General features: G+C 54.1%; 2 long non-coding RNA genes across 2 annotated transcripts in view; one reads left to right on the forward strand and one right to left on the reverse strand.

Annotated features, from left to right (window-relative positions):
* Window positions 1–3254: 3254 nt before the first annotated feature.
* On the reverse strand, window positions 3255–22596 carry LOC121289227. Its single transcript, XR_005945516.1, has 2 exons — window positions 22201–22596; window positions 3255–5076 (listed from the first exon to the last, which is right to left on the reverse strand). It is a non-coding gene; the product is annotated as an uncharacterized LOC121289227 (long non-coding RNA).
* LOC121289228 overlaps window positions 21600–23476 on the forward strand; it is a 44472-nt gene continuing 42595 nt past the window's right edge. Inside the window, exon 1 of the long non-coding RNA XR_005945517.1 lies at window positions 21600–22145. This is a non-coding gene — a long non-coding RNA (uncharacterized LOC121289228). The remainder of the gene's footprint in view (window positions 22146–23476) is intronic.

The raw sequence follows: 23476 nt of genomic DNA on the forward strand, positions 1-23476 counted from the left end.
AATAGGACCGAACCTTTGCGCGGTGTAGGCTTTTTTCTTTATTTAACAATTCAGTTTCATGCGCAACAGCAATGGAAACGTACGAAGTTGGCCGAAGCTAAGTTGTAGGTGGTGACAGTATGGCTGCCGTTCATGGCCCATTGAAAGTATAATGCATGTTAATTGAAACAAGAGCACTGGGCTACAAATTATTACCAGGTAAAGTAACACTGCCTGCAATCTTGTGTTTCACACGATGGTAATAACGATAATGGACATATGATTTGATTAAGCAAGTATGCACAGAAGAAAACCCTAGATGTTCCCATAAAGTACCTTGATTTATTATCTTTAAAAATAAATGATGCAGATTGTGTAAATTCCAGTGCTTCACCTATATACATGTGTTTCTCTGATTATACTTTGGGCTAAAAACCATTAGCTTAACCACAGTGCACTTGCTCGCCATATGTGAGGTATAATGGCTAGTGGGTTATTCGTTTTATTGCAGGAATTTACGGAAGTGTATTAACATTTATGATCTGGAGAAGAGATTGTAATCCAGTGAGATCAACACTAGCGATGGCACAAGCCTGGTCGGTCAGTTCCGAGTCCTTGAGCCCAGAAAATCGATAGGTTTCCATTATCAGGTTCGGGTGGGTCACTGGTCTGTCAATGAGCTGTTAGAGGTGGTGTACAAAGGTGAAGCTGGCCAGTCAATCGGTGCTGACAAGAGGATAATATGCTGACAGCCAGTATGAACAAGTCAGGGCACAGATTTGCACTTCAGCTTCTGCCCAGAGACTTTTGAGCAGGGCCATTTACGAGGCTGAGCATGCTCAGAGCGAGAGAACTGGGCCGACTGAAGGCCTCTTCAGTGTTGACCTACCCATCACCGAAATAAACAGCGTTTTCAAACAAGCATCAATTATTTACATAGACTGGCAATTCACCGGGGTCAAAGAAATGGATTGTTTATCATTTTGCTTCAACATCTACAACCTATTCATTTCTGATAATGTAATTATGAAACACATTTGACATAGTATGGAAACAGGCTGCGTTTATCATGAACTCCTTCAATCTCAATCGGTTATAAATATTTCTCTCTTTTCACTCATTTTCTGAACGCATTCCATTACACGTTGAAATTCCGTGAATAATTGACTTCTATTGCTGGATTACATCTCCAGTTCACCTTGAGCCATGGTCCTGAATTACATTGCAACATGGCCAGGACGGCACTAAAGGTCAGCTGCCCAGATTCACTTCAACACTTTCCGAGACCTGAGGCCGATTATACTTTTTATTCAAAGTTTCGTTGGCGTCCTTCGTTTTAGAAATGACTCTGGATTCAAGGTCTGCTTCACGCCGGTTACTTAAATTTTGGCGCCTTATTTGAAAATGGCTAGATTGATTTAATCCGCAGTCTCAAGCAAATGGGCACATTCAATGTACTTAAAATGTTTTCAGTCTGTCACGCTAGTATTATTATCAGGGATATGGAATGGGTTTAGCGCCAGGTTCTTGAGCCGCTTTGCAGGGCTAACCGCAATTAAATACGTTGTGCAAAAACTTCCGCTAGAATTAAATGGATTGGTGTCTGAAAATTTGGCTTTAATGCTTTCTGTCTCATTCTGCTTTTAATCTACCAATCGTGGTCGCAAGGGCTGTAGGGAATTCAGGTTAATATGTTGACAGACTTAACAATGCAGGGTCATGTTGCACAACACGCTTCACTGGCTTGGTTGAGTGCAGCCCCCTGACAGGTTCTAATTACCCAGCGCCCTAAAGGCAGAGGTACAGATAGGATTTTAATTACTGCATTAAAGACAATTTTGCCAGTACAAAATTGAGACATAATTAAGGCTCAGAATTTTAATAATTGTCTTAGCTAATTGGGCAGACAAGTATTTTATTCAGCAATTGTTAAACCCTGGGACGATTAGATAATTAGTATTTCAAAATGACTAAATAGTGCTCTTGATTACAAATTACAAATGAGGGGCAGGGCATCGACCGTGTCTCTACAAGTGAATTAAATGAAAGATTAGGTTTTTGTTACAAGGAATGTCTGCGTTTCATCAGTGACATCAGTTCAAGTACATTCAATGAGAGTCAATTTGTATTAGAAGTGTCGGTGCAAGAATACTAGGAGTGGGCTAAATATATTGACATTGTGTGTTATATGTGTTTTCTGCAGGACTAAATTCCGGTAAAATAAATAACATAAACACTGTGTTGAAATGTAATCACTGTTTACCGTTAAAATTTCTCCCAAACGCCTTCACTGGGAGTGTTCCAGTGATGGGATGAGAGAGTGGTTTGTACCATACGAAGCACCAATATCCATTTCCCTGCCCATGCCGCTGACTTGCTTTTGTGCCATGACAGGACTCTAACCGAGAGATAATGCGAATCAGTGTATTTAGGCTTAGATCTGGCAAATGTCTAGTATAGTTACTAACAACATCACAGTGAAAAGCGGAAAAACAAACTGCTTGTTCAACTACACAATGCTGACCCTTCTATTTTTATTTCCCCAGTAAATGAATTATTGCAAGAGCAAATGGCTGTCTTTTTTCTACGCTGATCACGTCAGTCAAAGAAAGTCGTTCGTTAGCTTGGATTAGATTCAGTGTAGTGAAGTGACATTTTCCTAATGCGTCTTTATATTATGCCGCGTTTTTTTTTACTCTATTGCCAACAAACTGTATATGTCATACTTTAAACCGTGATGGTATGGTATGGCTGATGTTAATTTCATGGGAGTTAAGTTGATACAGAGATATCGAGCACTATAATGATCAATGAAGACCTTACTCTTTGAGGACTTTTAAGGACCGTGTTGTGTCCTTGTGCATGCTGTGGGTTTTGTTTCTTGCCCTTTGTGTTATACAATGCAACAATTTCCTTCCCGTGTTTTTTTTTAGACAATGATAGAAATAGCAAGTAGGCTGCTCTGTAACAAAAGCATCCAAGTGATAACCCCATGAAGGATGATGATTACTTGGCGACTTGTGCAGATTGTGTTGTGTTAGATTCTGGCTCCGTGCAGCACCTCTGGCGATACTATTATTCCCTATTAATTACTCGCTAAAGCATGCCTTTAGAAGCGGAGATAGGTGTGACAGGGTGCTGGTCAGTAAACAGCTGCCCCACATAGCCGGGGGCAAAACGCTGACCTCCTTTTCTATATCCTTCCTTTTCGAGGAATATGAATGGTCAAATAAAACAGGAGAGTATTTTTTTTTTGGAAAAGACCAGGAAAAGTAGAATTTACATTTTATAATCTGCAAGTGATAACAAAAACAAATCGTTGTAATATATGGATTTGGATTGTAACGGAAAGTGCCTTATGCTATAAAGCACACTCTACATACAGAATACACACATGTTAGATGTAAAGCCAGTCTTTTTTACACAACGTATTAGGTAGCCGCCGAGCACTAACCAAATCGCGTGTTTTATGTATGTAAAACATGAGAGAGATCTGGTGCTCGATGGGATGTTCACGTATATATGTAATGTGTGTTTATAGTACCATAGCCGTACATGTTAATTGCACAAATATCTCTCCTGTGAGAAATGGGGTGTCAATTTACATCGCAACAGGGGTGCTAACTTATCATTCCAAAGTAAACGCAGTTCACCACAGCCCTGCTTCCCCCCTCCATCCATGATATCTTTAGCTTTATATACCACTTGGCGTTTGCTACACTTTCAAATGTATTCCTTTCCCTTTGTCATAAGGATTCGCCAGCAGACTTGCAAATCTGCAGCCGACCGCAAGGGGACACTCTCCATTTACACGGAAGGGACAGACTGTCCGTGTATGTATCTGTAAAGCAATGCTGGGGGGCTGCTTTACAAATGTACACACGGCGGTGGAGTTTTACAAAGTGATACGGAAGGCACAAATGGCGAGCCATGTTATGGGGTTATTTCTGAATTCTGTTGTAACGTTTTCAACGTTAAAATTCGCTTCCAGTGAAGCGTTACCATTCTGCAATGTATATATATAGTGGCAAAAAAAAAGATACATCTGAGTGAATGTTTTGTGCTGTGACCGGTTTGCACAGTGAAAGCGTTCGGATGTGATTTGGAACCTGTTAGCTGCTTTAAAAAATAAATAAAACCGTTCAGTGTAGGTTTATTTGTCCCCACTTGTGGCAACTTCTCCTTCAGAAACAAGTCGTCTGAAAGGTATTCATTGTCCTTTCGTTGTAGGGTGAATGGCAGTATCGCGAGTTCGGCTGATCCTTCAACAGCCCCTTAAGAGAATCCCGAAGGCCTGATAAACTCACCTCCGATTCTGTGCCTTGCTGGATATTTTACTGTTACTTCTGCGCGCTGCTCAGGGGCCTAACTGCAAATAACCATGAAATAAACTGCACTTAGGGACAAAGTAAGTAACAAACATGTTTACAGCTAATTTAATGTCAAAACTATTCTGATATGGTTTACCTGTTCTGTACAATACAGTCAGCGAGCTTGAGTTCCTCCCCCCTCCCCCCCCAACGCTTTATAAAATTGGGAGCCAGAACGCGCGTATTTCGGGAAGAAGTGAAAATTGCGAATGGATTCCCTGTTGGCGGAATATTGTGTTGACGTTTTTTTTGGGTTAAAAAAAAATCAAAATACCGTGTGACGGGCAAGCGACAAATGCATTCACCATGATTAAGGAGAGACTTAGCAATACGATTGATTAGTATCCTCAACATCTGTTTTTGCCAACTAAGTACAAATAGTACGACAAAGCTATTTTACTTCATTCTTCTCTTTGTCACACTCGGCACTTGGAATGACTCGTGGCTGCTAGTTTTAAAAACAGCTTTTCTGACTTTAGAATTTTGTCCGGATCTGTGACAATGACAGGAATGGACTCCACGTAGTTTCCCATCCCAACTGCTCAAACTGCAGAAAGTTAATTGCTGACCGCGAATGATGTTATGGTTCCCAAGCTTGCTCCGGCTCTGAAGTGTCGAGACCCGGGGGTCAAGATGTCAAGATTTCAGGAGGGGTCCCATCTTTTTGTCACCTCTGACAGTAAAACCGGCAATGGAACAAGAGGATAGTGAATGTATTGAAAGGAGCCTGAAAGTGGGGGAAAAAAAACCCACTTAGCATTATAGAAGCGATTGAGAAACACACTTGGTTTATACACCTAGAAAGAAAGACATTTTTTGTCGAAACAAAATGCTTTAAACCACTTCTTAAAGTGAGGAAAGCATTCTCGACGATCCTTATGTAGCAGGATTGCTGAATTAAGCAAGCGGTATTTTGAAAGAGCAGTAACGTGTTAGAATCGCCTTCATTACATTATTGAGCCAATCCCGAGATAGGCAGCAGTTAGTAAGAGAGTTTTATCCGGACTGCACTTTGTTGATATTCCGGCACTGACAACTTCATGAATCCAGGTAAAGCACACATGACATTTGAGAGAGATTTCTAAATCCTCCCAGCAAAGTTTCACAACCAATGAAGGTGCTTTTCAATCGTTCACGGGGTGGGTGGGGGAGGCTTCGCTGGTTAGGCCAACATTTATCGCTCATCCCTAATTGCCGATGTTCAGGGTCTGTGGGTCTCATGTAGGCCAGACCAGGTAAGGACGACAGATTGAACCAGATGGGGTTTCTCCCCTGACAATTTGCAATCATCAGACTTTTAATTCCAGATTTTTATTGAATTCAAATTTCACCACCTGTGGTGGTGGGATTCGAACCCAGGCTCCCCAGGGCATTACTCTGGAGTACCAGTCAGTGACAATACCACAATGTCACCACCTCCCTGTAAAGGTGGTTTTAAAGTAAAAGCAGAAAATGACAACGCCTCTACCAATCAGAGTCCATTTGCCAACTGATCAGCACTCTCTTCACATAACAGTATAAATTGTTGTTTTCCCCTTATATTGGTATTCTTGTGAAGTGTCCTGATGAGTGCAAGATGAAAAGCTTTGACATGTCTCTTTTTTCTAGCAATACTCATAAACAATAAGATAACAAGGACTAATATAAAAAATGAGATTAAGATCAGATAATGTGTTTTAGTGATGCTGCTGGTAGTGGGATAAATATTAATTAGGGCACCCCTGTTCTCCTTTGAATATTACCATTCGATTTTCCCATCCATCTGTTGACTTTGCCCTTCTAGATGGTAGTGGTTGTGGGTTTGGAAGGTGCTGTTGGTGAATTCCTGCAGTGCATCTTGTAGATGGTACACACTGCTGGTACTGTGCGTCAGTGGTGGAGGGAGTGAATGTTTGTAGATGGGATGCCAATCAAGCGGGCTGCTTTGTCCTGGATGGTGTCAAGCTTCCTGAGGATTGTGGGAGCTGCACTCATCCAGACAAATGGAGATTATATGATCACACTCCTGACTTGTGTCTTGTAGATGGTGGACAGGCTTTGGGGTGTCAGGAGGTGGGTTACTTGTCACACAATTCCTGCTCTTGTAGCCACAGTATTTATATGGCTAGTCCAGTACAGTTTCTGGTCAATGATAACTCTCAGGATGTTGATAGTGGGGGATTCAGTGATGGTAATGCCGTTGAACATCAAGGGGTGTTGGTTGGATTCTCTCTTGTTGGAGATGGTCATTGCCTGGTACTTGTGTGGCGCGAATGTTACTTGCCATTTGTCAGCCCAAGCCTGGATATTGTCCAGATCTTGCTGCGTTTGGACATGGACTGCTTCAGTATCTGAGGAGTCGTGAATGGTGCTAAACATTGTGCAATCATCAGTGAACATCCCCACTTCTGACCTTATGATGGAAGGATGGTCAATAATGAAGCTGCTGAAGATGATTGAGCTGAGGACACTACCCTGAGGAACTCCTGCAGTGATGTCCTGGAGCTGAGATGACTGACATCCAACAACCACAACCATCTTCCTTTGTGCTGGGTATGACTCCAACCAGTGGAGAGTTTTCTCCCTGATTCCCATTTTGCTAGGGCTCCTTGATGCCACACTCGGTCAAATGCTGCCTTGATGTCAAGCGCAGTCACTCACCTCACCCCGGGAGTTCAGCTCCTTTGTCCATGTTTGAACCAGTAATGAGGTCAGGAGCTGAGTGACCCTGGCGGAACCCAAACTGTGCGTCAGTGAGCAGGTTATTGTTAAGCAAGTGCCGCTTGCTAGTACTGTTGATGACCCCTTCCATCACTTTTCTGTTGATCAAGAATAGACTGGTGGGATGGTAATGGCTGGGTTGGATTTGTCCTGCTTTGTGTGTACAGGACATACCTGGGCAATTTTCCACACAGCCGGGTAGATGCCAGTGTTGTCGCTGTACTGGAACAGTTTTGCTAGGAGCATGGCAAGTTCTGGAACACAAGTCTTCAATACTATTGCCGGAATGTTGTCAGGGCCCATAGCCTTTGCAGTATCCAGTGCCTTCAGCCATTTCTTGATATCATGTGGAGTGAATCAAATTGGCGGAAGACTGGCTTCTGTGATGCTGGGGACCTCCAGAGGAGGCTGAGATGGATCATCCACTTGGCACTTCTGGCTGAAGATCGTAACAAATACTTCAGCCTTATCTTTTGCACTGATGTGCTGGGCACCTCCATCATTAAGGATGGGAATATTTGTAGATCCTCCTCTTTCAGTGAGTTGTTTAATTGTCCATCACCATTCATGCCTGGATGTGGCAGGACTGCAGAGCTGAGACCTGATCCATTGGTTGTGGGATTGCCTAGCTCTGCTTATCACTTGCTGCTTATGCTGTTTGGCACGCAATAGTCCTGTGTTGTAGCTTCACCAGGTTGACACCTCATTTTTAGGTATACCTGGTGTTGCTCCTGGCATGCCCTCCTGCACTCTTGAACCCGGATTGATTCCCTGGCTGGATGGTAATGGTAGAGTGGGGGATATGCCGGACCATGAGGTTACAGATTGTGTTTGAGTACAATTCTGCTGCTGCTGATGGTTCACAATGCCTCATGGCCTCAGCGCCCAGTCTTGAGTTGCTAGATCTGTCTGAAATGTATCCCATTTAGCATGTGGTAGTGCCACACAACACAATGGAGAAGGTGGGACTTTGTCTCCACAATGACTGTGCGGTGGTCACTCCTACTGATACTGTCAGGGACAGATGCATCTGCGGCAGGCAGGTTGGTGAGGATGAGGTCAAGTTTGTTTTTCCCTCTTGTTGGTTCTGTTGCCAACTGCCGCAGACCCAGTCTAGCAGCTATGTCATTTAGGACTCAGCCAATAGTGGTGCTACCGAGCAACTCTTGGTGGTGGACAGTGAAGTCCCCCACCCAGAGTACATTCTGCGCCCTTGCCACCCTCAATGCTTCCTCTAAATGGTGTTCAACATGGAGGAGAACTGATTCATCAGTAGGAGGTTTCCTTGCCCATGTTTGACATGATGCCATGAGACTTCATGGGATCCGGAGTCAATGCTGAGGACTCCCAGGGCAACTTCCTCCCGACTGTATACCACTGTGACACCACCTCAGCTGGGTCTGTGCTGCCACCCAGGGATGGTGTTGGTGGTGTCTGGGACATGATCTGTAAGGTATGATTCTGTGAGGATGACAGGCATGATTCTGTCAGGCCGTTGCTGAACTAGTCTGTGGGACAGCTCTCCCAATTTTGGCACTAGCCCCCAGGTGTTAGTATGGAGGACTTTGCAGGTTCAATTGGGCTGAGTTTGCTGCTGTTGTTTCCAGTGCCTAGGTTGATGCCAGGTGGTCCATCCAGTTTCATTCCTTGTTTCATTGTGACTTTTTGTAGGGGTTTGATACAACTGAATGGTTTTCTAGGCCAGTTCAGAGGGAATTTAAGAGTCAACCACATTAGTGGAGTCAACTGGAGGCCAGGCCAGGTAAGGATGACTGATTTTCTTTCCTAAAGGACATTGGGGAATGATGGGTGGGTGGGTGGGAGGGAGGGGGAGGGCCTGTGCAGGGGAGGGAGAGGGAACTTGTGGGGGAGGGCGTGTGGAGGGGGAGAAGGGAGGGAGCAGAGAGGGGGGAGGGGTGAGCGTGCGTGCGGGGGGAGGGGTGAAGGTGTGTGCGGGGCAAGGGGGAGGAGGGAGAAGGGGAGGGGGTGAGGGGGAGAGGGGAAGGTGGGAGGGCGCGTGTAGGGGAGTGGGAGGGGGAGGGTGCAAGAAGGGAGGGCTGAGGAGGAGGAGAGCTTGTTTGTTGTGTGGGGGTGAGGGAGGAGAGGCTGCGTGCAGGAAGGGAGGGCGTGGGGGGTGTACGTGTAGTAGGGTTGGGCGTGTGTGCGTGCCTGTGTTTGGGGGAGGAGAGTGTGTTGTGGGGGAGTGGGGAGGGGGAGAGTTTGCAGTGGGGGGGTACAGGGGAGAGTGTGCAGGGGGGAGGGGGGAGGGTGTGCGGCGGGTGGGGGGGAGAGCATGCGGAGTGGGGAGGGAGGGCGGTGGGAGGAGGGGAGAGCGTGTGGCAGGGGGAGGGAGGGGGAGAGCGTGTGGAGTGGGGAGGGAGGGCGGTGGGAGGGGTGAGGGTGTGAGGGGGGAGGGGCGAGGGTGTGAGGGGGTGGGTGTGTGGGGGGAGGGCGGAGGATGTGAGGGGGGAGGGTGTGCGGCGGGAGGGGCGAGGGTGTGAGGGGGAGGGGAGGAGAGAATCTGTTTGTGGGTGGGCTGGGAGGGGGAGAATGTGTAGTGTGGGTTGGTGAGAGAATGTGGGGGAGAAGTTGAGAGTGTGTGGAGCAGAGGGAGGGTGTGTAGTGGGGGAGGGGAACAGTGTGCACTGGGGAAGGGGGAGGGTGTGTGGCTGGGAGACGGAGGGGTTGTGTGTGTGCGGGGGAGAGGCAGAGTGTGTGGGGGGGAGGGGCAGTATGTGTTGGGGACAGGTGGAGTGCATGTGGGGGAGATGGGGAGCACGTGTGTGGGGGGTGAGTGTGTGTTGGGGGAGAGGGAGAACATGTGTGTGGGGGTAGAGGGTGAACATGTGTGGGGGGGAGGGGGAGAGTGTGTTGTGGGTGAGGGGGAGTGTGTATAGTGGGTGAGGGGGATGGTGTTGGGGGGAGTATGTATAATGGGGGTGGTGCTGTGTATGTGTGTGTGGGGGGAGGGGGAGTGTGTGTGTGTTTGGGGCGGGAGGGGGAATGTGTGTGTGTGTGTGTGTGTGAGGGGGAGGTTAGCGTATGTCTGTGGGGGGACTGTGTGTGTGTTGGGGGGAAGGAGGAGAGTGTGTAGCGGGAGAGGGTGCAGGTTCATGCGGGGGAAAGGGAGGGTGTAGTGGGGGAGGGGGGAGACTGTGTGTTTGTGTGGGAAGGCGGGGGGAGAGTGTGTGTAATGGGGGGGGGAGAGTGTCTGTAATGGGGGAGGGGGAGAGTGTATGTTTGTATGGGGAGGCAGGGGAAGAGTGTATGTGTGGGGAGGCAGGGGGAGAGTGTGTGTGTGGGGAGGCAGGGGAAGAGTGTGTGTGTGGGGAGGCAACGGGAGAGTGTGTATAATGGGGAGGGGGAGAGTGTGTGTAATGGGGGAGGGGAGAGTGTGTGTAATGGGGGAGGGGGAGAGTGTGTGTAATGGGGAGGGGGAGAGTGTATGCTTGTGTGGGGAGGCAGGGGGAGAGTGTGTGTGTTGGAAGGCAGGGGGAGAGTGTGTGTAATGGGGAGGGGGAGAGTGTATGTAATGGGGAGGGGGAGAGTGTGTGTAATGGGGAGGGGGAGAGTGTATGCTTGTGTGGGGAGGCAGGGGGAGAGTGTGTGTGTTGGAAGGCAGGGGGAGAGTGTGTGTAATGGGGAGGGGGAGAGTGTATGTAATGGGGAGGGGGAGAGTGTGTGTAATGGGGAGGGGGAGAGTGTATGTAATGGGGAGGGGGAGAGTGTGTGTAATGGGGAGGGGGAGAGTGTATGCTTGTGTGGGGAGGCAGGGGGAGAGTGTGTGTGTTGGAAGGCAGGGGGAGAGTGTGTGTAATGGGGAGGGGGAGAGTGTGTGTAATGGGGAGGGGGAGAGTGTATGCTTGTGTGGGGAGGCAGGGGGACAGTGTGTGTGTGGGGAGGCAGGGGAGAGTGTGTGTGTGGGGAGGCAGGGGGACAGTGTGTGTGTGGGGAGGCAGGGGAGAGTGTGTGTGTGGGGAGGCAGGGGGAGAGTGTGTGTGTGGGGAGGCAGGGGAGAGTGTGTGTGTGGGGAGGCAGGGGGACAGTGTGTGTGTGGGGAGGCAGGGGGAGAGTGTGTGTGTGGGGAGGCAGGGGGACAGTGTGTGTGTGGGGAGGCAGGGGGACAGTGTGTGTGTGTGTGGGGAGGCGGGGGGAGAGTGTGTGTGTGGGAAGGCGGGGGGGAAAGTGTGTGTTTGTATGGGGAGGCAGGGGGACAGTGTGTGTGTGGGGAGGTGGGGGGAGAGTGTGTGTGTGGGGAGGCAGGGGGACAGTGTGTGTGTGGGAAAGCGGGGGGGAGAGTGTGTGTGTGGGGAGGCGGGGGGGAGTGTGTCTGTGGGGTAGCAGGGGGAGAGTGTGTGTGTGGGGAGGCGGGGGGGAGTGTGTCTGTGGGGTAGCAGGGGGAGAGTGTGTGTGTGTGTGGGGAGGTGGGGGGAGAGTGTGTGTGTGGGGAGGCAGGGGGAGAGTGTGTGTGTGGGGTAGCAGGGGGACAGTGTGTGTGTGGGAAGGCAGGGGGAGAGTGTGTGTGTGGGAAGGCGGGGGGGAGAGTGTGTGTTTGTATGGGGAGGCAGGGGGACAGTGTGTGTGTGGGGAGGCGGGGGGAGAGTGTGTGTGTGGGGAGGTGGGGGGAGAGTGTGTGTGTGGGAAGGCAGGGGGAGAGTGTGTGTGTGGGGAGGCAGGGGGACAGTGTGTGTGTGGGGAGGCGGGGGGAGAGTGTGTGTGTGGGTAGGCAGGGGGAGAGTGTGTGTGTGGGGAGGCAGGGGGACAGTGTGTGTGTGGGGAGGCAGGGGGACAGTGTGTGTGTGGGGAGGCGGGGGGGAGAGTGTGTGTGTGGGGAGGCAGGGGGAGAGTGTGTGTGTGGGGAGGCAGGGGGGGAGTGTGTGTGTGGGGAGGCAGGGGGACAGTGTGTGTGTGGGAAGGCGGGGGGAGAGTGTGTGTGTGGGGAGGCAGGGGGAGAGTGTGTGTGTGGGGAGGCAGGGGGACAGTGTGTGTGTGGGGAGGCGGGGGGGAGAGTGTGTGTGTGGGGAGGCAGGGGGAGAGTGTGTGTGTGGGGAGGCAGGGGGAGAGTGTGTGTGTGGGGAGGCAGGGGGACAGTGTGTGTGTGGGGAGGCAGGGGGGGAGTGTGTCTGTGGGGAAGCGGGGGAGAGTGTGTCTATGGGGTAGCAGGGGGACAGTGTGTGTGTGGGGAGGCGGGGGGGGGAGTGTGTCTGTGGGGAAGCGGGGGAGAGTGTGTCTGTGGGGTAGCAGGGGGACAGTGTGTGTGTGGGAAGGCAGGGGGAGAGTGTGTGTGTGGGAAGGCAGGGGGAGAGTGTGTGTGTGGGAAGGCGGGGGGGAGAGTGTGTGTTTGTATGGGGAGGCAGGGGGAGAGTGTGTGTGTGTGGGGTAGCAGGGGGAGTATATGTGTGTGGGGAGGCAGGTGGAGAGTGTGTGTGTGTGGGGTAGCAGGGGGAGTATATGTGTGTGGGGAGGCAGGTGGAGAGTGTGTGTGTGTGGGGAAGCGGGGGAGAGCGTGTGTAATGGGGGAGGGAGGAGAGTGTTTGGCGGGGGAGGGGGAGAGTGTGTGGGTGGTAGGTAGAGTGTGGCATGAGGCAGGGGAATTGTGTTTAGCTGGGGGAAGAGAGATTTTGTTTCATGGGGAGGGTTGGATGCATAGTAGGGAGGGGGGATTTTGTGGTGGGGGATCCTGTGAGCGTGTGGGGGTGGAGGGGGAGAGTGTGTTAGGTTGAGGAAGAGTGTGTCTGGGGGTAAGGTTGAGAGTGTGTGTGGTGAAGGGGAGAGTGTGTGGGGGAGGGAGGGAGTGTGTCGGGGAGGGGGGAGTGTGTCGGGGAGGGGGGAGTGTGTCGGGGAGGGGGGAGTGTGTCGGGGAGGGGGGAGTGTGTCGGGGGAGGAAGAAAAAGTGTGTAGTTGGGGGACGGAGAGTGGGTGTGTGTGGGGAGGGAGGGGGAGATTGTACAGCGGGGGTGTGTGCGGGTGCGTGTGGGGGAAGGTGTGTGGCAGGAGGGGGAGAGTTGTATTGGGGGAGTGGTAGTGGGTGTTTGGGGGGAGGGGCAGAGTGTGTGTGGCAGGAGAGGGAGAAGGTGTACATTGAGGGAGGGTGAGGGTTGTGTGGTGGGGAATGGGGAGGGTGTGTTGTGGAGTGGGATAATTTGTAAAAGGGGATGGACAGAGTGTTTATTGGGGAAGCAGGAGAGTGAGTGTTAGGGGAAGGGGGTGAGTGAGTGCACGTGTGGGCTATGAGGGGGAGTGTGTAGTGGGGGCAGGGTAGAGAGTGTAGTGGGGGAGGGGGAGTGTAGGTAGTGGGGAGGTAGGGGGAGCGTATGTTGGGGGGAATGGGGAGTGTCTGTAGTGTGGGATGGGGAGCGTTTGTGTGGGGGTTGGGGAGAGTGAGTGTGGGGAGAGGGGGAGAGTTGGTGTGGGGGGAGTGGGAGAGTTGGTGTGGGGGGAGTGGGAGAATTGGTGTGTCCGTGTGCTATGAGTGGAAGTGTGGGTGTGGGAGTGAGTGAGAGTGTAGTGGGGTTGGGGTAGAGGGTTTGGTGGCGGAGGGGGTGTGACTGTAGAAGGAATGGGGGAGACTGTGTGTGGGATGGGGAGGGGGAGAGGGTGTGTGGGGTGGGAGGGGCGAGACTTTGTGTGGGGTAGGGAGGGGGAGAGGGTGTGTGGGGTGGGTGGGGCAAGACTGTATGTGGGGTGGGGAGGGGGAAAGGGTGCATGGGGTGGGTGGGATGAGACTCTGTGTTGGGTGGGGAGGGGGAGACTGTGTGGGGTGGGTGGGCGAGGTTGTGTGTGGGATGGGGAGGGGGAAAGTGTGGGGTGGAGAGGGGGAGGTTGTGGGGTGGGGAGAGGTGTAATGGGGAGGGGGCTGTGGATGTGTGTGGGGAGGGAGGAGGAGATTGTGGTTTAGGGGAAGTGTCTGTCATTGGAGAGGGGGAGTTTCTGTAGAAGGGGAGGGGGAGTGCGTGTAGTGGGGGAGGGAGGATTTTGTATTTAGGGGGGAGGGGTGGGTGCCTGGTGGGGTGGGGGGATTTTGTGGCAGGGGAGCAGTTGATTGTGTGGAGATGGAGGGGGAGAGTGTGTGTGAGGGTAGGGGGAGTGTGTGTGGTGGTAGGGGGACTGTGTATATGGGGAGGGGGAGTGTGTGTGGGGGGAGGGAGAGAGTGTATGGGGAGGAAGGGGAGAGTGTGTGGAAGGAGGGGGGAGTGTGTGGTGGGGGTAGGGGAGAGTGCGTGGTGGGGGAGGGGGAGGGCATGGTGGGGGGAAGGGGAGTGCGTGTCGGGGAGGGGGAGTGTCTGTAGTTGGGAAGGGGGAGTATGCGTGGTTGGGGAGAGTGTATGCTGGGGGAGGGGGAGAGTGTGTGGTGGGGGAGGGGGAGAGTGTGAGGTGGGGGAGTGGGAGAGAGTGTGAGGTGGGGGAGTGGGAGATTGTGTGGTGGGGGAGGGGAGAGTGTGTAGTGGGGAGGGGGGAAGAGTATAGTGGGGGAGGGGGAGTGTGTGTAGTGGGGGAGGAAGGGAGTGCGTGGCAGTGGGGGAGGGGAGAGTGTGTAGTGGGGAGGAGGGGAGTGCGTGGCAGTGGGGGAGGGGAAAGTGCGTTGGGTGGAGAGTGGGGTGTGTGTGTGTGGGGAGGGTGTGTAATCAGGGATGGGGAGTGTTTGTGTGTGAAGGGGAGAAGGATAACATGTGTGGGGGTGAAGGGGAGAGTGTGTAGCGGGGGAGGGGCAGGTGTGTAGCAGGGACGGGGATTCAGTGTATGGGTAGGTAGGTGGAGAGTGTGGAGTGTGTGTGGGGAAGGGGGCATGTGTCATAGGGGATGGGAACTGTTTGTGTGTGGGGGGAGAGGAAGGAGAGTGTGGGGAGAGGGGTAGTGCATGTATTGGAGGGGGGAGTGTGTGTAGTGGGGGAGGGGGAGTGCGTGTAGTGAGGGAGGGGGAGTACGTGTAGTTGGCGAGGGGAAGTGCGTGTAGTGGGGGAGGGGGAGTGCGTGTAGTTGAGGAGGGGGAGTGCGTGTAGTGGGGGAGGGGGAGTACGTGTAGTGGGGAAGGGGGAGAACGTGTAGTTGGGGATGGGGAGAACGTCTAGTGGGGGAGGGGGAGTGCGTGTAGTGGGGGAGGGGGAGTGCGTGTAGTGGGGGAGGGGGTGTGCGTGTAGTGGAGGAGGGGGTGTGCGTGTAGTGGGGGAGGGGGAGTGCGTGTAATGGGGGAGGGGGAGTGCGTGTAGTGGGGAAGGGGGAGTGCGTGTAGTGAGGGAGGGGGAGTACGTGTAGTTGGCGAGGGGAAGTGCGTGTAGTGGGGGAGGGGGAGTGCGTGTAGTTGAGGAGGGGGAGTGCGTGTAGTGGGGGAGGGGGAGTACGTGTAGTGGGGAAGGGGGAGAACGTGTAGTTGGGGATGGGGAGAACGTCTAGTGGGGGAGGGGGAGTGCGTGTAGTGGGGGAGGGGGAGTGCGTGTAGTGGGGGAGGGGGTGTGCGTGTAGTGGAGGAGGGGGTGTGCGTGTAGTGGGGGAGGGGGAGTGCGTGTAATGGGGGAGGGGGAGTGTGTGTAGTGGGGAAGGGGGAGTGCGTGTAGTGGGGAAGGGGAGTGCGTGTAGTGGGGGATGGGGAGTGCGTGTAGTGGGGAAGGGGGAGTGTGTGTAGTGGGGAAGGGGGAGTGTGTGTAGTGGGGGAGGGGGAGTGTGTGTAGTGGGGGAGGGGGAGTGCGTGTAGTGGGGGAGGGGGAGTGCGTGTAGTGGGGGATGGGGAGTGCGTGTAGTGGGGGAAGGGGAGTGAGTGTATTGGGGGAGGGGGAGTGCGTGTAGTGGGGAAGGGGGAGTGCGTGTAGTGGGGGAGGGTGTGTGCGTGTAGTGGGGGAGGGGGAGTGCGTGTAATGGGGGAGGGGGAGTGCATGTAGTGGGGAAGGGGGAGTGCGTGTAGTGGGGAAGGGGGAGTGCGTGTAGTGGGGGATGGGGAGTGCGTGTAGTGGGGGATGGGGAGTGCGTGTAGTGGGGAAGGGGGAGTGCGTGTAGTGGGGGAGGGGGAGTGCGTGTAGTGGGGAAGGGGGAGTGTGTGTAGTGGGGGAGGGGGAGTGTGTGTAGTGGGGGAGGGGGAGTGCGTGTAGTGGGGAAGGGGGTGTGTGTGTAGTGGGGGAGGGGAAGTGCGTGTAGTGGGGGAGGGGGAGTGCGTGTAGTGGGGAAGGGGGTGTGCATGTAGTGGGGGAGGGGGAGTGCGTGTAGTGGGGTAGGGGGAGTGCGTGTAGTGGGGAAGGGGGAGTGCGTGTAGTGGGGAAGGGGGTGTGCGTGTAGTGGGGGAGGGGGGTGTGCGAGTAGTGGGGGATGGGGAGTGCGTGTAGTGGGGAAGGGGGAGTGTGTGTAGTGGGGGAGGGGGAGTGTGTGTAGTGGGGGAGGGGGAGTGCGTGTAGTGGGGAAGGGGGTGTGTGTGTAGTGGGGGAGGGGAAGTGCGTGTAGTGGGGGAGGGGGAGTGCGTGTAGTGGGGAAGGGGGTGTGCATGTAGTGGGGGAGGGGGAGTGCGTGTAGTGGGGTAGGGGGAGTGCGTGTAGTGGGGAAGGGGGAGTGCGTGTAGTGGGGAAGGGGGTGTGCGTGTAGTGGGGGAGGGGGTGTGCGAGTAGTGGGGTAGGGGGAGTGCGTGTAGTGGGGGAGGGGGAGTGCGTGTAGTGGGCGAGGGGGAGTGCGTGTAGTGGGGAAGGGGGTGTGCATGTAGTGGGCGAGGAGGAGTGCGTGTAGTGGGGGAGGGGTGTGCGTGCTTAGTGAGGAAGGGAGTGTGCATGTAATGGGGGAGGGAGTGCGTGTATCATGGCAGAGGAGGAGAGGGTGAGAGGGTGCAGGGGGGTAGAGGGTGCAGGGTGGTACAGGGGAGAGCGTTCGGGGGGGACGGGGGAGAGGGTGCAGCGGGGACGGGGGAGGTGGTGCGGGGGGATAGAGGAGAGGGGTGCAGTGGGGGGGAGAGGGTGCGGGGGGGATGGGCGATGGGGTGAAGGGTACCGGGGGGGACAGGGGACAGGGTGGATTGGGGATGGGGGAGTGTACGGGGGGACGGGGGACAGGGTGTGGGGGGATAGGGGAGAGGTTGCAGGGTTGGATGGTGGAGAGGGTGGATGGGGGATGGGGGAGAGGGTATGGGGGGGACAGGGGGGATGGGGCAGCGGGTGCAGGGGGGGACGGGTGGAGAGGGTGCGGTGGGGGACGGAGGGGACGGGGGAGAGAGTGCGGTGGGGGACGGGGAGAGGGTGCAGGGGGGATGGGGAGAGGGTGCAGAGGGGATGGGCAATGGGGAGAGGGTACGGGGGGGACAGGGGACAGGGTGTGGGGGGAGATGGGGAGAGGGTGCGGGGGGATGGGGGAGAGGCTGCGTGGAGAGATGGGGGAGAGGTTGCAGGGGGATGGGGGATGGGGGAGAGGGTATCAGGGGGATGGGGTATAGGGTGTGGGGGGAGATAGGGGAGAGGGTGCGGGGGGATGGGGGAGTGTGTGTGGGGGGGAGGGTAACAGTGTGTGTGGGTGGGAGGGGGAGAGGGTGTGGGGGAAGGCTGTGTGTGAGGGGAGAGTGGGGAGTTTGTGGCAGGAAAGGAGAGAGTGTGTCATGGGGAGTGAAGGGGGGAGTGTGTGGGGGGGGGGAGGGGGGAGTGTGAGTAATGTGGGAGTGGGAGAGTGTGTGTGTGTGTGGTGGGAGGAGGAGAGAGTTTGTGTGTGTTTGGGCTGTGATGGGGAAGTGGGGGAGCGAGAGAATGCGTGAGGAAAGGCTGGGCACTGTGTTGGGGGAAGGGGAGAGTATGTAGTGGAGGAGGGGAAGTGTGTGTGTGTTGGGGGGGAGCGTATAGTCAGAAAGGGGGAGTGCGTGTCGTGGGGGAGGCAGAGAGAGTGTTGTGAGGGAGGGGGTGTGTTGTGGGGGAGGGGAGGGTGTGTTGTGGGGGAGGGGAGTGTGTGTTGTGGGGAGGGCAAGAGTGTGTGTAGGTGAGGGGTAGAGTGTGTGTAGGTGAGGGGTAGAGTGTGTGTAGTGGAGGGGGAGAGCGTGTGTAGGGGAGTGGGCGTGTATGTAGTGGGGGAGGGGGAGAAAATGTGCATTGGGGGAGGGGGAGAGTGTGTATATGGGGGAGGCAGCTATGTGTGGGGGAAGGGGGATAGAATGTATGTGAGGTAGGGGAATGGAGTGTCTGTGGGGAGGGAGGGGAGGTGGAGTTTGTGTGTTGGGGGGAGGGCTGAGTGTCTGGGGGGAAGGGGAAAGTGTGTAGTGGGGGAGAGGAGAGTGTATCTGTTGGAGACGGAGGGTGTGCGAGGTGGAGGGTGTGGGTGGGGAGGGGGAGTGTGTTCGGGGGGAGAGTGTGTAGGGGTTGTGGGCGGGAATGCATGTGGGCAGGAGGGCGTTTGCGTAGAGGAAGGGGAGAGTGTAGTGGGGAAGCAGGAGTGTGTGTTGGGGGAGTGGAGAGCGTATGTAGGGGGGAGGGGGAGAGAGTGTGTGTAGGAGGTGGGGGAGAGAGTGTGTGTAGGGGGTAGGGGGAGAGTGTGTGTAGGGGTAGGGGAGAGTGTGTGTAGGGGGAGGGGGAGAGAGTGTGTCTAGGGGGTAGGGGGAGAGTGTATGTAGGGGGAAGGGGGAGAGTGTGTGTAGGGGAGGGGGAGAGTGAGTGTAGGAGGGAGGGAGGGGGAGAACATGAATGTGGGGGAAGGAGAAGAGCGTGTGTGGGGGAAGGTGAAGAGCTGTGTGTGGGGGAGGGGGAGACTGTATGTGGGGGGGGGCAACTGTTTGTGGGGAAAGGGGGATAGTGTATGTGGGGTTGGGGGATGGAGTGTCTGTGAGGAGGGAGGAGGAGGGTGTGTGTGGGGGGTAGGTAGAGTGTGTGTGTGTTGGGGGAGAGTGTTTGTGAGTGAGGGGAGGGGGAGAGTGTGTATGAGTGTGCGGAAAGGGGAGAGTGTGTGTTGTGTTTGTGGGGTGAGGGGAGAGTGTGTTTGGGAGGAGGGGAAGAGTTTGTGTGTGGGGGTGGGGAGACTGTATGTGGGGGACAACTGTGTGTGGGGTAAAGGGAATAGAGTATGTGTGGTGGGGAGGGTAAGATTGTGTGAGGTTGAAGGGGGAGAGGGAGGGCAAGAGTGTATCAGGGTGGAAGGGGATATACTCTGTATCGAGGAAGGGGAGAGCACATGTGTGGGGGAGGGTGAGTGGGGGGTGGGGGAGGGTGAGTGGGGGGTGGGGGAGGTTGAGTGGGGGGGCAGTGTGTGGGGGGAGAGTGGGAGGAGGGGGAGTATGTGTGTGGGAAGAGGTGTGCGGGGGAGGTGAACTGCATGTGTGGGTTGGGCAGGTGGAGACTGTATGGGGGAGGGAGTGACTGTGTGGTGAGTGTCATAGACTGTGTATGGGGGAGGGGAAGAGTTTGTGGGTGAGGAGGGGGAGAGGGAGGGTGAGTGGGTTGGGGGAGGGGATAAAGTGCATTTGGCGGGAGGCAGAGTGTGTGTGCGGGGGAGGGGGGTGAGTGTGTTGGGGTGAGGAGAAGAGTTTGTGTGTGGGGGAAGGAGTACTGTGTGGGGGGAGAATGTGGGGGGAGGAGTAGTATGTGTGTTGGGGGTGGGGGAGGGGCAGAGTGTATTGGGATGAGGCAGGGAGGGGGAGTGTGTGTGTTGGGGTGGGGAGGGAGAGAGTGTGTTGGGTGGAGGGGGAGAGTTTGTGTTGGGGTGAGGGGAAGAGTTTGTGTGTGGGGGAAAGGGTACTGTGTGGGGGGAGAGTGTGTGGTGAGGGGGAGTGTGTGTTGAGGGCAGTGGAGGGGAGAGTGTATTGGGATGGGGAGGGGGAAGAGTATGTGTGTTTGTGGTGGGGAGGTAGGGGCGGGCAAAGTGTGTGTGTTGGGATGGGGGAGCAGGAGTGTGTGCAGGGGTGGGGAGGGGGAGAGCATGTATTGGGGTGGGGAGGGGGAGTGTGTGTGTGTTGAGCTGGGGAGGGGAGAGTGTGTGTTGGGTTGGGGAGAGGGAGAGTGTGTGTTGGGATGGGGAGGGGGAGAGTGTGGGGTGGGGAGGAGAGAGTGTGTGTTGGGGTGGGGAGGGGAGAGTGTGTGTTGGGCTGGGGCAGGGGAGAATGTGTGTTGGGCTGGGGAGGGGGAGAATGTGTGTTGGGGTGGGGAGGCAGAGAGTGTGTGTGTTTGTGGTGGGGATAGGGGAAGAGTGTGTGTTGGGGTGGGGAGGGGAGTGTGTGTGTTGGGCTGGGGAGGGGGAGAATGTGTGTTGGGATGGGGAGGGGAGAGTGTGTGTTGGGTTGGGGAGGGGGAGAATGTGTGTTGGGATGGGGAGGGGGAGAGTGTGGGGTGGGGAGGGGAGAATGTGTGTTGGTGGGGAGGCAGAGAGTGTGTGTGTTTGTGGTGGGGATAGGGGAAGAGTGTGTGTTGGGGTGGGGAGGGGAGTGTGTGTGTGTTGGGCTGGGGAGGGGGAGAATGTGTGTTGGGATGGGGAGGGGAGAGTGTGTGTTGGGTTGGGGAGGGGGAGAATGTGTGTTGGGATGGGGAGGGGGAGATTGTGGGGTGGGGAGGGGAGAATGTGTGTTGGTGGGGAGGCAGAGAGTGTGTGTGTTTGTGGTGGGGGATAGGGGAAGAGTGTGTGTTGGGATGGGGAGGGGGAAGAGTTTGTGTTGGGATGGGGAGGGGGAGAGTGTGGGGTGGGGAGGGGAGAATGTATGTTGGGTGGGGAGGCAGAGAGTGTGTGTGTTTGTGGTGGGGGATAGGGGAAGAGTGTGTGTTAGGATGGGGAGGGGTAGAGTGTGTTGGGGTGGGGTGGGAGAGAGTATGTGTTGGGGTGGGGAGGGGGAGAGTGTGTGTTGGGATGGGGAGGGGGAGAGTGTGTGTGTTTGTGGTGGGGGTTAGGGGAAGAGTGTGTGTTGGGATGGGGAGGGGGAAGAGTGTGTTGGGGTGGGGAGGGGGAGAGTGTGGGGTGGGGAGGAGAGAATGTGTGTTCGGTGGGGAGGCAGAGAGTGTCTGTTTGTGGTGGGGGATAGGGGAAGTGTGTGTGTTGGGATGGGGAGGGGTAGAGTGTGTGTTGGGGTGGGGAGAGGAGAGTGTGTGTTGGGATGGGGAGGGGAGAGTGTGTTGGGGTGGGGTGGGAGAGAGTGTGTGTGTTTGTGGTGGGGGGATAGGGGGAGAGTGTATGCTGGGATGGGGAGGGGGAGAGTGTGTGTGTTTGTGGTGGGGGGATAGGGGGAGAGTGTGTGCTGGGATGGGGAGGGGGAGAGTGTGTGTTGGGGTGGGGAGGGGGAGAGTGTGTGTTGGGGTGGGGAGGGGGAGTGTGTGGGGTGGGGAGGGGAGAGTGTGTGTTTTATGGGGAGATATTATTTGTGTCTTGCTTCACTTACCAGTACTACCGTCATGATAAAAGCAAAATACTGCGGATGCTGGAAATCTGAAATAAAGGGAGTGGTGGGAAAATTCAGCAGGTTTGCTAGCAACTGTGACGAGAGAGAGAGTTATGACTCTTCCGTTATGAAGCTGTTTGTGAGGAAATGCACTCAAAATTAGTCTATCCTTTTACAGTCAACTTTCCCAGTGACGTATGCGAACTTAATGGGCACATGTATGGTAATTCTACGTGAATAAATTACATTCGGACACATTACAAAGTAGTATTATTTTTAAACTGAAATCCTGTTACACATGTTGCTTATGGAATGTGGTCTCCTGCATGTTCTCGCTTTTCGCCGCCATCACTGTTAGTTTAAGTGGAAGTACTTAAGTGCTTTCTAATGCGATACTTAGGCCTAGTTTAAATTTTCTTACAATATTTGCATTTAAAAGGAACGCTAAGAAATACTGGTGTTGTCGTAAAATGTTTAATCCAATATCGGTAAAACTACTGAAATGACGATATTTGTGCCAAGGATAGTTCTTCACATTTCCGGTAAAGAGAAGGGCGATGTGAGGTACAAACCGAAACAATAGTACAGGAAAACCCCCCAAAAATAACGTTTGTTGGGTCTGATTCACGGTATACGAGATTTTTTTTTAAGTAAAGGGCTGAAAGTGAGCCTCTTGCACTAAGTGGAACTATTTCAGCCGACGGCAGGACGAAAGCTAAAATCCTACGGGTTTATTAATGCAAGACACCTAAGGGGCTTTAACGTGGATCGGAGGAACAAGGAGCAGAGGGTTAGAGGTAGGAAGCAAGTATGGAATAGATAACGGTTACTTCAAAAGACAAATGCACTCACCTGATTTTAAGATGGAATTTATAAGTATCAATATTCAGCCGAATGGCGAGTTTGTGTTTTTTTTTAAGTACTTTGACATAAGTTGAAATTATTTGCAACAAATTTAGGATGCAGTCATATCCAGGCACTAATTCGTGACCCATTAGCTGCTTAATGTGACGTGCCATTAGGAATGTTGGTAGACTAAAGTTGTGTGTGACCCTTGGGTCGACAAAAATGCGCCTAGTTTCTCTCGCGGGAATTAACAGTTGCTGGGTAGATATTAATGTTCACAAAGAGCGGGTGTGACAGCTTCTTTGCTAACACTGTAAAGCTTATGTGTACACACACTAAATATATACGCACAATAGAATGTTCACTCGACTACTAGAAAAACTCGAGGAACTTTTCATTCGATTTTACTGTAGTTGATGTGAAGCCGTAAGGGATGCAATTATATTTGTGTGTGTGTGTGTTTGTGGGGGGGAGTATAAAGCAAAGTTGTTTTGGGGTTCGGCCATCTGACAGCGACACTGTAGTACGGAAACTCCCACTTGGCAGCCTTGACACACCAATCTTTGGGTCCCAGCAGAGTAGTGTCTGTTTTCACAGTGACTCGAAAGCTATTGAGTGATCAGATAGCAAGATCAGATGTCATCCGGCTCAGAAATGGATCCAGAACACCCTGACGGTTTGAGTCCTGTATAGCAGTTTACTGAAACCGGGGGTGGTGGGGGGGGGGGGGGCCCGCAGGAAGACATCGGCTAAACGGGAGCAAGTGGATATTTGGCACAGCCCCCTTTCCCTGGGATTGTCAGCCAGCGCAGCGCCACTTGCACTAACAACATGTTCGCGATGTTTTAATGTTCGGGATCTTCCTTCTAATCAATGATCCGGAACATCAGGACCTTGTAGTCTCGGTGGAATTCAGTTCGCTGAATCCCAGGACTCTCGCCGGATGTTACAGTTAGCGGTGTGAGTGTGGGCTTCTCCAGCCCCTGGCGAAGGCGGCAGTTCTGCGCTCCCACTCCTCCTGGCTGCAGCCCGAAACGTCCCGACGAAGCAGCGCCTGAATTTCCTGCTGCGTACAGTACAACTCCACTGCTTGAATAAAAGCCATTTGCTGACGGTGCAAGGGCTCGGTATTGGGGGGGGGGGGAGTGTGTGGGGGTGGGGTGGGGTGCGGCACAGATTTAAGATTTTGGCAAGAGATGCAAGGGGAAACGTGAGGAGGAACTTCTTAGGCAGCGGGGAGCGGTGGCGACCTGGGACTCGCTGCCTAGGGGAATGGGAGGGG

Source organism: Carcharodon carcharias, chromosome 16, assembly GCF_017639515.1.
Source record: "Carcharodon carcharias isolate sCarCar2 chromosome 16, sCarCar2.pri, whole genome shotgun sequence".
Taxonomy (NCBI): domain Eukaryota; kingdom Metazoa; phylum Chordata; class Chondrichthyes; order Lamniformes; family Lamnidae; genus Carcharodon; species Carcharodon carcharias.